We start from the raw sequence: 7,337 nt of genomic DNA, 5'->3' as shown, positions 1-7,337 counted from the left end.
GCAATGACCTTATGTCAGTGAGAGGGGATAAGATTTAGCAGATGGAGGGATCATTTTGGGTAATATGGAAAGTTTATTCCTGGCAATAGTATGGCAGAATATGGGGTGCTGGGAAGTAAGTAGATGAGGTGGGAGAAGTTTTGTGAAGTGTTCTTCTGATTCCTTCAGTGATCCCATGAGTGTTAAGGTTAGCTGAAAATATTGGGGGATGAGAAGTTTGGGGTCCAAAAGAAAAGAGATATGAAAGAGTCACCAAAGTGAGATATTTAATGTGAAATATGATTGCCTAGGAACAGAGAGATAGAAAAAAGAAAGTACAAAGGGGCCAGTAAGCAAAAGAAATCAGGCTTAAAACTGTATTTACACAAGATCTTTGACATTATAATTAAAAAGTAGCAAATACTTTGAAAGCCTATTCAGTTTTTGAGGGAAATGTACTACTGTTAATGAAACGCAATCCTGGCCTGCAACAGTGTATGACTCAAATCCCCCAAACAGTTCCCAGGCTTTGGAACAAATCCATCAGGAAATGACCCACTTAGGTAACTTTTCCAAGGATATATATGAAATTGAATTTTTCTAGCTATATAAGCTACTAGCAGAGATTGAAAGTGATATATGTATATATAGAGACAGCAAGCAAGCTAGAATGTAGTTTCTCTTTTTTCATTTGCTTTTAAGAATATATAAGTTGTATGTTTTAAAAACCCGCCTTGCTTTTTTCACGTACATATTTTGGCAATGATTCCAGTTGCTGTTGCTGCATAACTCCACTCCAAACTTGGTTTAAGATACAATAATAGTTTATTTAGCTCACACATCTATAAAAATATGGACGAGGCTTGGCAGCAACTGCTCATCTCTGATTAACATAGCCTCAGATGGGATGGCTTGAAAGCTTGATGGCTGAAGGCTGGGATCATCTGAAGTTTCACATGCTCACATGTCTGGCAGTTGATTCTGGCTATCAACTGGACCTTAGATAGGGTGGTCAGCCAGAATATCTACATGTGATATCTCTATGTGGCTGCTTAGCGTGGTGTCTTGGGTTCCAAGAATATGCCCTAAACAAGGTCAAAGCGCATGTAATTTTTATGATCTAGCCTCAGAAATCACATAACCTCACTTGTGTCATACTCCCATCAGTTAAGGCAGTTACAGCTCTGTAAAAGAAGTGTCACTTTTTTTTTTAATTTTATTTATTTGACAGAGAGAGAGGGAACACAAGCAGGGGGAGTAGGAGAGGGAGAAGCAGGCTTCCTGCAGAGCAGGGAGCCCGATGCGGGGCTCGATCCCAGGACCCTGGGATCATGACCTGAGCTGAAGGCAGACGCTTAACCGTCTGAGCCACCCAAGTGCCCCAAGAAGTGTCCCATTTTAAGAAGAGCTTGTAGGATAGGATATACGGTGGCCTGTTTTGAAAATGCAATATGCCATAAAGATCTTCCATACCTAGCCTGGGAAGTTGCATAATTTCACTTCTGCTATTCTCTGTTTAGGCAGCTACATCTTGATAGGAGAGTGTCACATTGTTAGTAGAGCATATGGGGTAGGATGGCCCACTTTGGTGGACCTTTTTGGAAAATATATTCTGTCTCAGAGATCCTCTCCTACATGAAATTACTTCATTTTTATGGTGGCATATTGTTATAACTATATATTCTTTTAGTGATACACCATAATTTTGGCAGACTGCCAGAATTTTCAGTTTTTTCCTAGGTGCTTGGCTGCCCTGCTAGGTCCCAAATTTCCCATTCTCCCTTGCCAGTTGTGGCCCTCTGACTAAGGGAAACATTATCAGAAGTGATAAATAATTTCCTTCTTATTTGCTCAAAAATTTCCATAAGAGTAGGATGCCTGGGTGGCTGAGTCAGTTAAGCATCCAACTCTTGATTTCGGCTCAGGTAATGATCTCAGAGTTGTGAGATTGAGCCTTGTGTTGAGCTCCATGCTCAGCAGAGTCTGTTTGAGATTCTCTCTCTCCCTCTCCCTTTGCCCCTCCCCTCTTCTCTCAAATAAATAAGTCTTTAAAAAATTTTCCATATGAGTATGGAAATAACTCCCAATACATTATTAATTACAGTTAGTGTAAATATTTAATGTGGCTATTAAGGATATATTTTACTTCCAGTTCTGGACCAAGGTGGAGTATAAAGAAATATGAAGCTATTGTAAAAGAGTAACTATAAGATATAAAAGAACTCTGAAAAGTACCCAAAGACTGAAGGAGAGTATCCAGGGAAGGATAAATTTTGAAGATGGGCCCCATCTCTAAACCTGGGGTTCAGATTTCATCATAGAAGGTATGGTTTCAGCCCCACTGAATGGTGGAGAATTTTGGTGGGGTGCCGGGGCTAGAGCTAATATATACTTGTTGAGCAAGCAGGAAACAAACCTTTGGGACACAAATGAGTTGCAATATTAATAGTAGGGAACTTTAACACAGCACTTAGATCAATGGATAGATCGTCCAAACAGAAAATCAGTGAGGAAACAGTGACTTTGAAAGACACATTGGACCAGGTGGATCTACAGATATATTCAGAACATTCCATCCTAAAACAGCAGAATACATATTCTTTCCAAGTACACAAGGAAAATTCTCCAGAATAGATCACATATTAGGCCACAAAATAAGTCTCAACAAATTAAAAAAACATTGACGTCATATCATGCATCTCTTCTGGCCACACCACTATGAAACTAGAAGTCAACCACAAGAAAAAATCTGGAAAGAGCATAAGTACATGAAGGTTAACTAACATGCTACTAAACAATGAATGGGTCAACCAAGAAATTAAAGAGGAAATAAAAAATACATGGAGACAAGTGAAAATGAAAACAGCCCAAAATCTTTGAGATGCAGCAAAAGCTGTTCTAAGAGGGAAGGTTAGAGCAATACACGCCTACCTCAAGAAGGAAGAAAAACCTCAAACAACCTAACCTTCCACCTAAAGGAGCTAGAAAAAGAACAAACAAAACCCAAAAACAGTAGAAGAAAGGAAATAATAAAGATTAGGCCAGAAATAAATAGAAACTAGAACAAATGATCAATGAAACCAGGGCTTCAAACTAACACTAGTCCCTCCCATTGGTACATACCTTAGGTCACAGCCCATAGCTTCACAAATAATTTCCTGATAGGACTTCCCCAAATGGCCCTTGTAATAAAGTTTCCCCTGTTTCCCAGAGCCTTCCCCTTGTGTGGCCCTTCTATAAGACCCTCATGAAACTTATATAAATCCCACTCTTTTTTATTTGAATTAACCAATCTGGCCTTAGCATTAGAATCCTAAAACACACTACCTACAGACCCTAATGAAAGCATGTGCCCTAGGTCCTGCTGCACTTTCTGTCTGCATTCTGCCTGGACCCACCTGTGTTGTCCCTGGAGGCATGCTGTGTATTTCCTCCCAGACCTGTGAGTAATAAACTCTATTTCAATTTCTTTTTGGCCTTTTGTTGAACCCCAGCTCAGCATCCAACATTGTGGCACTCTACTTTATAAATATTAATTTAACAAAGTTAAAATGGAGGTATGCTAGTAACAACTCCCTCAGCTTTTGTTTACCTGGAATATCTTAATTTCTCTTTCATTTTTGAGGTTAGTTTTGCTAGATATAGAACATCTGTCAGGGTTTTTTTTCTCTTTTGGAACATTGAATACATAATCTGATTTTCTCCTGACTTCCATGGTTTCTGATGAGTAATCAGCTGTTAATTTTATTGAAGCACCTTTGTATGTAGCAAATTGATTGCCTCCTACTGCTTTCAAGAATCTTTGTCTTTGCTTTTCAATAATTTAATTGTAACATTTCTCAGTGTTGATCCCTTTGAGTTTATCATGCTTGCAGTTGATTGAAGGTCTTGAAAATGTGTATTTCATGTCTTCATCAAGTTTGGGAAGATTTTGGCAGTCATTTCTTCAAATATTTTTTCTGCCTCCTTCTTCCTCCCTTCTGGACTCCCTATTATGCATATATTGATGTGCTTAATGGTGCCATATAGCTCTCTCAGGCCCTCTTTTTTTCTTTTTTTCATTCTTTTTGTTTCTAGTCTTCAGACTAGATCATTTCAATCGCCCTATCTTTAAGTTCACTAAGTTTTCTGCCTCCTCAGATCTGTCACTGGACTCCTCTAGTGAATTTTTCATTTCAGCTATTGTACTTTTCAGCTCCAGAATTTCTTTTTGGTTCCTTTTTATAGTTTCTATCTTTTAATCAACATTCGTTTTTGTTCATATATTGTTTTCTTGATTTACTTTAGTTTTTTGTCCAGTGTTTTACTTAGCTCATTTAGCATATTTTGCATAGCTGGTTTAATGTATTTGACTAGTAATTTCAATGTCTTCATTTCCTCAGTGATAGTTTCTGTCAGATTCTTTTTTAAATGTGAATGGTACATACTTTCCTGTATTTTAATGCTTTGTAGTTTGTTGCTGAGATGTAGATATTTTGAATAGTATAATGTTTTAAGTTTGGAAATCAGATTATTTCCCTTCTTGGGGATTTGCTGATTTCTGTTTGTTGAAGACTGCAGCCATTCATTATTTAGTGAGTTCTCCAAACTATTTTTGCAAAGTTTGTATTCCATGTTGTGTGTCGTCACTGAAGTTTCTGTTACATTATCTCTGAGGTCAGGCAGAGATATTGATTAAAACTTCAAGAAAATATAACAGTTATAATCATATGCACTGTCTTAGCTTGGGCTTCTATTAAACAATACCATAAACTGGGTGTCTTAAGCAACAGAAATTAATTTTCTTACAGTGCTAGAGGCTGGAATTTGGAGATCAGGGTCCCAGCTGGTCAATTTCTGGTGAGAGCTCTTTTTTTTTTTTTTTTTTAATGAGAGCTCTTTTATTGGATTGCATATGGCTGTTATCTTGCTCTTTGCTCACATGACCACTTCTTTGTCCAAATGCAGAGAAAGAGGATTGAGCTCTCTGGTATCTTTTTTTTTTTTTTTAAAGATTTTATTTATTTATTTGACAGAGGGAGACACAGAGAGAGAGGGAACACAAGCAGGGGGGAGTGGGAGAGGGAGAAGCAGGCTTCCCATGAAATGGGGAACCCAATGTGGGACTTGATCCCAGGACCCCGGGACCATGACCTGAGCCGAAGGCAGACACTTAATGACTGAGCCACCCAGGCACCCCTCTCTGGTATCTTTTCTTATACGAGCACTATTCCTGTCATGAAGGTTTGTCCCTCATGACTTTATCTAATTATCTTCCAAAGGCCCCATCTCCATTACAATAGGGGTTAGGGCTTCAACATATGAATTTGGGAGACACACAAATATTCATTCTATAATATGTGTCTAACAACAGAGCTGCAGAATATATGAAGTAAAAAAATGACATTATTGAACATACAAATAGTTATACAACAGTACCTGGAGTCTTGACTACTCCACTTTCAATAATGAATAAAACAATGAGTCACTAAATTCTACTCCTGAAATTAATATTACACTGTATGTTAACTAACTGGACTTTAAATAAAAACTTGAAAACAAAACAAAATAATGAGTAAAACAATGAAATAGAAGATCAGTAAGGAAATAGAAGACTTGAACAATACCATAAGTCAACAGACAAAACAGAATACTCAACCCATTAATAGCAAAACACTGATTTTTGTCTTAAGTGCATTTTGAACATCCTTCAGGATAGAACAAATAATTAGCTACAAAACAAGCCTTAATACATTTTAAGAGACTGAAAATATACCATGTATCTTTACCAATTACAATGGAACGAAACTAGAAATAACAGGACAAAATTCATATATATGTGGAAATTAAGCAACACACTTTTTGAAGTATAATTAATATGCAATTCTGTTAGTTTCAGGTGTACAAACATATGGATTCAACAATTCAATACGTTACTCAGTGCCCACCACACTAAGTGTAGTAACCATACAACATTATTACAATAGTATTGGCTGTATTCCTTATTTTTTATTTTGCATCTCTGTGACTTTATCACTGAAAATTTGTACCTTTTAATTCCCTTTGTCTATTTAACCCACCCCCACACCCATACCAGCCTTCCCTCTAAGTAAATACCAGTTCGTTCTCTGTTTTTAAGAGTCTGGGTTTTTTGTTTTGTTTTGTTTTGTTTTGAAACAATATACTGTTAAGAAAACTAGATTAAATAAGAAATCCAAAAATGAAATTATAAAACAATTTAGGATAAATGAAAATTAAACACAACTTACCAAAAGTTATAGGATGTAGTGGGCTCAGTGGAATGAAACTAGAAATCAATAGCAGGAGGAGAAGTGGAAAATCCACAAATCTGTGGACATTAGAATTTTAACCAGCGCATCAAAGAATAAATCACAAGAGAAATCACAAAAGATCTTGAGACAAACTGAAAAACGTAACATACCAACTTACAGAATGCATCCAAATCAGTGCTAAGAGAAACTTATAGCTGTAAACATTTACATTTTAAAAAAGATCTCAAATCAATAACCTAACTTTATATAATATGGAATTAGAAAAAAGAATTTAAACCCAAAACTATCAGAAGAATGGAAATAATAAAGATTAGAGCACAGATAAGCAATATAAAGATCAACAAACCCAGGAGCTGGTTCCTTGAAAATAACGGCAAAATGGAAAAACTTTTGGCAGTTGACTATTAAAACAGACGAGAGAGAAGACTCAAATTACTAAACTCAGAAGTGAAAGTAAGGACTTTACCAATTTTACAGAAATAAAAAGGATTATGAGAGAATACTATAGCAGTTGTAGGCTAAACAATCTGATAATCTTGATGAAATGGGAAAACTAGAAATATACCCCTAGCAGGGGTATATTGCAAGAAGAAATAGAAACAATGCAAGAAGAAATAGAAAATCCAAACAGACCTTTAACAAAAAAAGGAAATTAAATCATTAAGCAAAAGCCTCCTGACAAAGAGAAGCCCAGGTCCGGATAGCTTCACTGGTGAATTCTTCCAAACATTTAAAGAATTAACATCAATGCTCCTCAAACTCTTCCCAAAATTTGTACTAGAGGAATCACTTCCAAACTCATTCTATGAGGTCAACATTACCTTGTTATTAAAGCCAAAAAAAAGGGGGGGGCGGAGGGGGCGCCTGGGTGGCTCAGTCATTAAGTGTCTGCCTTCGGCTCAGGTCATGATCCCAGGGTCCTGGGATGGAGCCCCACATCGGGCTCCCTGCTCAGCGGGAAGCCTGCTTCTCCCTCTCCCACTCCCCCTGCTTGTGTTCCCTCTCTCACTGTGTCTCTATCAAATAAATAAATAAAATCTTTTTAAAAGGGGGGGGGGAACAATACAAGAAAAAAAAAAGCTACAA

Source organism: Callorhinus ursinus, unplaced genomic scaffold (genome assembly GCF_003265705.2).
Source record: "Callorhinus ursinus isolate GAN/ISIS: 27379988/994484 unplaced genomic scaffold, GSC_fseal_2.0 scaffold61, whole genome shotgun sequence".
NCBI classification, from domain to species: domain Eukaryota; kingdom Metazoa; phylum Chordata; class Mammalia; order Carnivora; family Otariidae; genus Callorhinus; species Callorhinus ursinus.
The sequence above is the reverse complement of the archived record's forward strand: the minus strand, read 5'-3'. Positions refer to the sequence as shown.